Here is a 7302-nt window from a genome sequence, read left to right as displayed (position 1 = left end):
TGTCCATCCTGCTTAATTGTCAGCTTGTTCCCAGCTGTTCTACAGATCATTACAATTAGCTTTCTGACAGACAAGAACTAGTGATGTTTCTGTATTTGGTCTATAAAAAAAAAGAAAAGAAAATAAAGAGATAAAAGGGAAAAAAATTAAAAGGAAAAGCTAGCCTAGCTTGAGCTAGTTTCATTGTTCCTTCCTTTGGTAGTGCTGCTATACTACCCCTGTAACACTTGCTGGAGCACCCAGCATGTGCATTTTATTATGCTATAAAAGCATAGCTCTGGTGGCCTGTAACACAATTTTCATGCTGTTTCAAGAAATTTGAACTGAAAAAGCATAGGAACAAAAATTACCATAAGCAGAGTGACCAAGAAGGCTCATGACATCCTGGCCTGTATCAGCAATAGTGTGGCCAGCAGGCCCAGGGCAGTGATTGCCCCTCTGTGCTTGGCACTGGTGAGGTTACACCCCCTGTGTCCAGTTCTGGGCCCCTCACTGCCAGAAAGATGTTGAGATGCTGGAACAAGTCCAGAGAAGAGTAACAAAGCTGAGAAAGGGTTCAGAGCACAAGTCTTGTGGGGTGTGGCTGAGGGAACTGGGATTTATCCTGCAGAAAAGGAGGGTCAGAGGGGCTCTTATTACTCTCTACAGCTACCTGAAGGGATGTTGTAGGCAGCCAGGGATCTCTTCCAATTAAAAAGTGATAAGAGAAGAAGAAATGGCCTCAAGTTGCACCAGGGGAGGTTAAGATTTGATTTTAGAAAAGATGTCTCCACAGATTTCTATTGTGAAGCAGTGGAAGAGGCTGCCCAGGGAGGTGCTTTAGTCATGGTCTAGTGTTGGGTGTAAGCCATTTTTCCTATGTTCCAGGAACTGGTCCTTGAAGCCTTGTATTCAACAGTCTGGAAATTACTGTGATTACTTTATGAGGCCATTCATACTGCTTCTACAAAATTTTTAGAGGAAAGTCATGGTGTATTTCTGTGAAAGGGGCAATGAAGATTAATTATAATTTCATTTTTCCTACAGAAGTTTTCTGGACTTTTCTCAGACATTAAGTAAAGGAGGTTTATTTTTCCCTTCCAGAAAAGAGCAGACTTCTTCTGCATTTCTCCCTTCTTTAAGGTGTTTTTTCTCCCATCCACTGGCACTCAGACACAAAAAAGTAAATCCACCATAGAGTTGTTCTGAAAATGTTTGTTTCCCACTATTCTCACTCTCTGTAAAACTCTGGTTAAAAGCCTTTGACAGAGAAATCAAAAATTCTGACATTGCTTGAACCCCACTCCCATCTTCTTAAAATCATGTTGTGGGTTAACTTTGGAACGCAATTAAGCCCCACATGGCTACTCCCTCACTCCCACAGAGGGTGATGGGGGAGGGAATCAGAGGGGTAAAAGTGAGAAAACTCATGAATCAAGATGAAGGAAAGCAAAAACTGTGCACTTAAGCATAACAAAAAAAGAAATTACATTAAGACTTCTCATTGGCAGGCAGGAGTTCAGCCATTTTTTGGGAAAGCAGGATTTTATTATACATGCACAGTTACTTGCCATCACTCTGAATGTGTCCCTCTTCCTTTTCTTACTCCACATTTATAAGCTGAGCATAACTCCCAGCCTCCTCACTGGTGGGGTGTAGCGAGAAGCAGAAAAGGCCTTGATGCTTTGAGATCACTGCTCAGCAGCAGATAAAATATCTCTGTGCTCTCAACATGGTTTCCAGCACATATCCAGAACACAGAACCTTACAGTCTGATATAGAGAAAATGAGCTCCATCCCAGCCAAAACCAGCACAGATCATGTTTTATTTGTTGGATTTTTTTCCTTTAGAGCTGTATCTTCTATTCCTCATGTACAATTTGTGGTTCAGCATAAAAACCAAAAAAACACAAACTCCATATAATTATTATAGCTGTAGAAAGATAGCCTATTGGATAAGTTAAAGGTGGACAGTAAAGACATTTTATTAGACAATATATGTAGAGTTACTGGAGTAACATTAGGGAAAAAAAAAGTAGTTAGAATACATGAAAAATGAGGCATTGTTCTGTATAATTTAGATAAATGCCACATGGTGCTTAGGTCATCTGTGTGAGAACTATTTTTAATGCCTAAAGAGGCTTCCTGGAACAGAGGCTGGACAGAGTTAAAGGAATAAAATAGGTGTTTTTGAAAGGCCTTCAAAGGATACACCTTGGGCAGCACAAGAGCCTGGCTGAGGCTCTACCCAAGACAGACCCAAGATGGACCCAGGATGGATGACCGGTCACAAGTTTTCACATTTTTATAGGTTTTTGTCCATTTACATATTTGGGTCAATTTTCCAATTACAGCTTCAGGTTATGAAGTTCCATCCTCGCAGATTGCTCTGCTCAATTCATTGTTGTTTTTACTTTTTGGGCCTGAAGCTGCAATGGTGTCCTTGGTTCTCAGGCTGAAAAAGGATTGTTTTGTCTAACTAAACTGTGAAGAGAACTTGCTTACACTTTATATGAAGTTCAGAGTTATGTAATAATGCCGTGCAGAACCTAGAAAATATGAAAGCTAAAACTTAAGGTGTCAGAAAATTTTGAATTAAATGAAATTGCATTTTATAGAGGGACAGCAGAAGAAAACAAAATAAGAGAAAGAAGAGCTGTGCTACAGCATACCAAAAGTCTTTTGAGGAAAAAAAGATGAAATCACTGAAAGTATCCCAGTTGACCTGGTTATGTACACTGTTCTCTAACTAAAATCTGAGGTCAAAGAGAATATTATAACCTGCATGCCTGAAGGAAAAGGTTGAAGTAGATTTCACCAGAATGAGGCTGTGACACAGAGACACATAACAATGTGAAAATATGCTTAAACCAGGAAGTGAAAATTCTCCCTAAAAAGTGCAGAAGTTAATGTGGCAAAGGAGTACCTATATTTTCCAGAGTTTGTTTGGCTCCTTCAACTGTTATGAAAGGTGTTTTCAATTGCTTATAGTCTTTTCAATCCATTCCAGTCTAGGACCGACAACAGGATTGTAGCGGCATTTCTCTTCGCAGAGAAAAGCAAGGCACAGCTTCCCAAGAATATTTCTGGGATTCACATTGTCTGAACCTCAGAGAAAGAAAAAACAATTCTTATGTTATTTACTGCTCCTGTGTTGTTCACAGGTGGAATGCATTGTGGAAGATTGCTTACCTGAAGGGAATTGGTAATTGGATTCTGGTGTGAGTGTTTTGATTCACTGACCAATTGAATCCAGGGTTGTGTGTGTGTGTTGGGACTGTTGGCTGACAGTCATGAGATGCTGTGTAATTCTGTGCAGTTGAGTGCTTGGCAGATTCAGTTAAGATGCAATGTAATATAATATAGAATAATATAGTATAATAAAGTAATTAATTAGCCTTCTAATAAGATGGAGTCCTCCTCGTCATTCCTCCCAGACATCAGGCAAAAATATCACCTATACACGATAAAACTTATTCTGAAATGGAAAAATGTAAGAATATAGGAAAAGAAAAAACCACATAGATTGTAAAATCAGACTAAATTGCAGAAGTTCTACATTAGCTGATAATCCTGCTGAGAAACCATCATCTGAAGTGTTTAAATAGGAACAAGCAAAATACTAGAGAAAACACAGAGGTTTTCTAAGAGGTTTTCTAACTTTATCCTGCCTGACCCCCAGCTGCCACCCCTGTAGAGCACTGATCTTCCTGCAGAACTTGATTTACACTCCCTAGCCCCTTTGGGAACTAAACACCTGAAACGCTTCAGATGCCTCAGTGCCTGGTAAGCACTTGTTGCTAGGTATTTACACAGCTTAGGCTCTGCCTGGGAGACGTAATTTACAGAGTAAGACTGTATTGCCACTAAAATAAGCAGCTTTAAGTGACTTTCTAACTTGTGATTCATTAATTTGATGTTTCATTTAACCTTTTTTTTTTTAAAAAAGTGATTACCAGCTGGTCTATACCCATATAAGTTAAAACTCCATCCCTTACCATATAGCAAATCTTACTTGCTTAAGTATTTTTGTATCTTTGGTATCATATTTTCTATTTTCTTCCCCCAATTTAGGCTTTACTGACTTCAGTTAATTTTGAGAGAGAGAGAAAATAATGGTTGTTTATTGATCATTCTCATTCTCAGTAATTTTTGAGGATTTAGCATCTGAAAAGTCTCATTAAGTTATCTAACTCAAGTGTTTTGGGCCACTAAACACAGTTTGGAATATCTTGCTTAGATTTCAGTTGCAAAAGGTAGCATTCATTTTGTCATTCTGGATTAATATTTCTAATATCTTAAGTCGTATTTTCATGATGGTTGCTAGCTCTGAGGTTTTTGGGAGGAGACAGCCAAGAAATTTTCCAGTTTAATACATCTGAAGAAAAGATCTCTTATCTCCATGTTAATTTGAAAAAAGCTCCCAATTTCATGTCTGCTTATAGTTATGGTGGGACAAGTGGCTGCACGTTCATTTCAAAATCTTGACAGCCAAGTGAACACTGCTTATATTGTAGAAGAAATAATGCAGATACCATGTTTCAATGACAGGCTTGTGTTTTCCTTGTCCAGCAGTTTTATAGCCAAAAAAGCTTTCAAAATTAGGCTTAATAATAAGTTCTCACAGGAACATTATGGTGTTTTGTTTCCAGGTTGCTGATCAACTTTCCTCACCCGTGCCTGACAGCTGGTAGGTAACCCCAGTGAAGGTTGTTGTTTGCAAGCCAACTAGTTGTATATTTTGCAAGCAGTATTTTAAATAAAGAGAATAAAATATTGATTGTTTTCACTAAAAATGGAACTGCAGAGTGTCCTTGAATGCAAATTGCTCTTAAGAATTAAATTAGCAATTCACAAAACCCAAGAAATATTATTTCTGACCTCATTACAATAACAAAGCTATCTAATTCTTCTACAAGTCTATGTGCCAGAATCTAATTTGGCTGTCTTTAATCTTCAAAGATAAAAAGGTTTAATATTTTAGTAAACAGCTTACAAATTATATCAGACAAAGAATCAGCAAGGAATTTTGCAATACTCTCTGTTGATTTGTCTTCCATGCTTTCCCTCTCAAGATAAATCACTTACAGTGCTTATCACAATGTTTTTTCACTTCAGAAAATTATACTTACCTGCATTTTGCTTTGCCAGGTTTTTAAAATTTTGGAAAAAAACATGCAATTTCTTTTGAATAAGATTACCCTATCAACTTCCTTCCTTCCTTCCTTCCTTCCTTCCTTCCTTCCTTCCTTCCTTCCTTCCTTCCTTCCTTCCTTCCTTCCTTCCTTCCTTCCTTCCTTCCTTCCTTCCTTCCTTCCTTCCTTCCTTCCTTCCGCCCCTTCCTTCCTTCCTTCCGCCCCTTCCTTCCGCCCCTTCCTTCCTTCCGCCCCTTCCTTCCTTCCGCCCCTTCCTTCCTTCCTTCCGCCCCTTCCTTCCGCCCCTTCCTTCCTTCCGCCCCTTCCTCCCTTCCTCCCTTCCTTTTCTTTCTCTCTCTCCTTCCTTCCTTGTTACTACTAAATTAATGTATTAGGTCAGAAATAACAGATTGTCTGACTACATTTATTGTACACAATCTTTTATTTTGTGATCACACTAGATAGACAATCAGGAGACATCTACTGCAGAGATACCTTACTACCCTTGTAATGCCAAACTTTCTACCTTGAAACTATAATTTCTTGAAATACACCAGAATCTTTTTGGAATATATGTGGAAAATTCTTTTATATAGTGCTTCATATTTCTTTAATGTTTGTCTTTAATAGATGTGTTAGAAATAAAATAATGATATCCAGATATCTGCCTGAGTGACTACATGAACAGCATCACAAAAGGCATTTAAAAGTTCAGGGACACATTGCAAGAACATCCCCTTTGAAATTGAGTTCTATTTTTTTGCTTGCTGTAATTATTTATTATTTATATTGTGGTAAAATTTGTGTTCTTCAGTTAAGTTTTAAGTTAGACACTCACTGAATAAAATTTATTTCCAGTAAAAAAAATTGTTTACAATAAAATATAAAAATACAGCAACAGTGATATAATTAAAGCAGAATGGGGATCACAAGAAAGCAATTATGTATTATTGGTTTGCTTGCTCATAATTTCTAAGACATAATGATGCACTTTCAAGAAAACTATTAAATTGGGAAAAAGCATTGCAGTCACACATTGACAAATCCTGGTAATTTACACAAACGTCTGTCTGTCAAGACCAGTTTTTAATACATCTTAAAAAAGTGCATCTACAGCACTGGAAAGCTTCTAATCTTTGAGTAAGTACCAAGAGAGGACAAACCAGTTGATCAGCTGAAATACAGCCCAATATTTTAGATAATAGTTTAAAACAACAAACCCAAATATACTGGGATTTGGGTTGTGCTAAATCGAGTCAATGGGGCTTTGAAGGAAATAAATTTGGTTAAGCAGACTTGATGAAATTTTTAAAATGACCAGATACTAGCAATAAGTTTAGGAATTCTGTTAATGATGAACAAGACAATCACATGTGTGGTTTTGTTTCTGTGTTTGCTTATTAAGAGGCTTATTTTGGAGTATTTCATCTATTCCTCATATGCATTCTTGTTGCCTACCCAAGACAAAGTTAGTTGCAATGAAGTGTATCTTTACAAGGATACAAGTAGATGTAGGTGCAAAAAGACCATTTTTTTTTTTCTTGAGAAAGCCATAAAACAATCTAGGAATGCTCACTAAAACAAACAAACAAAAAAACCTCGCAAAGACTGTAGGTATTTTTTTAACAAAGACTAAAAGTATGGAGAACTTTTCAAAATGGTGGGCTGTCTATCAAAATGGAATTTTTCAAGACATATACTTCAGCTAAATGTGAGATTTTCAAGAGAGAAGGTGGAACAATTGGATAACCTATCATATACACGAGCTAATAGTTCCTGCGGTATTAAACATCAGAACATCTCTATAATTCAGTATCTTGAAGAAATTGACAGATTTTTAATTTTAGCATTTCAGTACAGTTAAATTAACAGTAGAATTTCTACTAAATACATCCTTAAAAGTGCTGACAAACAAATAAATAAATTAAAATATTTAAAGGCTTATTGAAGTTTACAAGGCAAACACTCAAAACAATAGACTATTTTCTTTGACTAAAATATTAACAACTTAATAAGGAGTATATGATCATTTATGCATCTAATGCAAGTATTTTAATTTTAGATTTTAAAATATTTCTTCTGAAGTAACTGATTTACAGATGAACTTGTCATATGTATTTTTGTTCAGAAACAAAGGCCCAAAGTGCAATCCAACACTCACTGAAGCCTATTAGAAACCTTCCATTAG

General features: G+C 36.8%; 1 long non-coding RNA gene across 5 annotated transcripts in view; it reads left to right on the top strand.

Annotated features, from left to right (window-relative positions):
- The window catches only part of LOC143693509 (uncharacterized), a 149201-nt gene that overhangs the window by 76665 nt on the left and 65234 nt on the right, over positions 1-7302 (top strand). The window contains exon 2 of one of the 5 annotated variants that reach the window (XR_013181243.1): positions 4632-4669. The exons of the other annotated variants lie outside the window; for them this stretch is intronic. This is a non-coding gene — a long non-coding RNA (uncharacterized LOC143693509). The remainder of the gene's footprint in view (positions 1-4631; positions 4670-7302) is intronic. 5 annotated transcript variants of the gene reach the window in all.

This window comes from Agelaius phoeniceus, chromosome 3, assembly GCF_051311805.1.
Source record: "Agelaius phoeniceus isolate bAgePho1 chromosome 3, bAgePho1.hap1, whole genome shotgun sequence".
Lineage (NCBI taxonomy): Eukaryota > Metazoa > Chordata > Aves > Passeriformes > Icteridae > Agelaius > Agelaius phoeniceus.
The sequence above is the reverse complement of the archived record's forward strand: the minus strand, read 5'-3'. Positions and strand labels throughout refer to the sequence as shown.